We start from the raw sequence: 1739 nt of genomic DNA, 5'->3' as shown, positions 1-1739 counted from the left end.
TTGATATACTTATTATAATATTCCTGTAAAATTATGTTTGGTCTTATTATTTCAAGTCAGGTTTGAAACCTAAAAACCAGCTATCCAGACAAAAGAGGTAATCAGAAAGGCTATTTCTTCCCTACCTCCTTAACCCCAATAACTATGAAGTGAATTGCGTCGTCACTGGATTGCGATGTCAATCACTGGATTGCGATGACAAATGCTAGCTCCAATTTCTTCATGATCCTTTTTGGTGTGGCATTCTTGCTAGAACTCAGGTGTGGCAGCTGCATCAATCCTCTAACAAAACAGCATATTATTGCTACATGTGGTGTGTAATGACTTGTATATCAATAGGTGTTGGCTTCATCCACCATCACTCAATTCTGCACTTAATTTAGGCTGGCATCTACAGTTTTTCTCAAATCTCTCTGCAAGTGATATCCGAAGTCCCTGAATGTGTAGTTGAACCTCCAGAGAGGACAATATTTTTATAGAGAGATCATCTGCCATCAATACAGCAATTCTGAATTACTTCATCTACAACTTCTGAGACAGATTTGAGTAAAGTCTGGATTAGCAAACTCTGGATGAAAAAATATTTCAGTTTCCAAGCATCTCTCATAACCAACATCAATGGAAAAATTCTTTCTCTGAGATACCACTGAAGCCAGTAAACTATTTAATCCACTTGAATCCTTCTGTGTCATATTGTTAATTTTTTTTATTAAATCTGTGCAGACATACCTATAGTGCTCCTTTATTGCATTAGCAATTTCCAAAGATTGCTCTGGAGGGATTCCTACTTCTCTCTCAATTGTCTCTCAACAATTGCTGAAAAAAATATATTTGGCCCTAGTGATTTGAATGTGCTTGACAGCTGTCAATCACACACCCTTCAGCCACAGGAATGACATGAGTGACACCATCTCCACTGTCCATTACCGTACAGGTCAATGTCTGTTCTCTCACTTGTGTTGAGGTCCATGTTGCAGCTGAAGTAAGAACAGCATGCACAGCAAGGTATAAACCTGGAACACTGAAGCACTCAAACATTGTTTCAGTATATGCCCTGTTTTGTGGAGTATTTAGTAGAGGGTCAATTGAAAGAAAACAATGACCTTCAGTTTCTGCCTTTAAATATCTAAAGATCACCTGTTCCATAAAACTTTCCATCAAGTCCCAATCTTCAATTCTACCGTGGTGGATTGGCCACTTTGTTGCCTACCTAGGTTTTCCTGTTGTTTCATTACCAGTGAAGAAGTCTAGGTCCTCAACACCTTTCATCAACTTCCTTGGAGCTTCATCACCTACTTTTGCTGACTCAAAGGCAATCAGGAAAGGATGATTCACTGTATTCTGTATTTCCAGCATATCCTAGTTTTGTGTGCCCCATGCTACGGTCCACCACACAGGCCAGCAGCCATTTCACCTTCCTCCTCACCTGCTGCCGCCATGTGCTCCATACTGACTGGGATCAAGGATTGGCAGCAGAACATAGGAACTACCTGCCCATACACAGCCAGTCCTCCCTCTCTGTCTTTAGGGGAGCTGAGAGGCCTAAGCAGTAATGAGACAGCAGCAGGCTTGTCAGTGGCAGGCTCATCAGTGGCTACCCAATGCTTCATACTTGTTTTTGTGGAGCTACTGAGGCAGGCAAGTGGTCTCCACCCTGTCCCACATGGCCTCCTTTCCCCTGTCTCCATGATGCATTTATTTGTATATCACATATCCATTCATTTTTCAGTGAAATAAAG

At 41.3% G+C, this 1739-nt stretch overlaps 1 pseudogene; it reads right to left on the bottom strand.

Moving 5' to 3' along the window:
- Positions 1–484: 484 nt before the first annotated feature.
- Positions 485–1038, bottom strand: LOC108407521 (actin-related protein 3C pseudogene; annotated as a pseudogene).
- Positions 1039–1739: the final 701 nt, after the last annotated feature.

Source organism: Manis javanica, chromosome 3 (genome assembly GCF_040802235.1).
Source record: "Manis javanica isolate MJ-LG chromosome 3, MJ_LKY, whole genome shotgun sequence".
Lineage (NCBI taxonomy): Eukaryota > Metazoa > Chordata > Mammalia > Pholidota > Manidae > Manis > Manis javanica.
The sequence above is the reverse complement of the archived record's forward strand: the minus strand, read 5'-3'. Positions and strand labels throughout refer to the sequence as shown.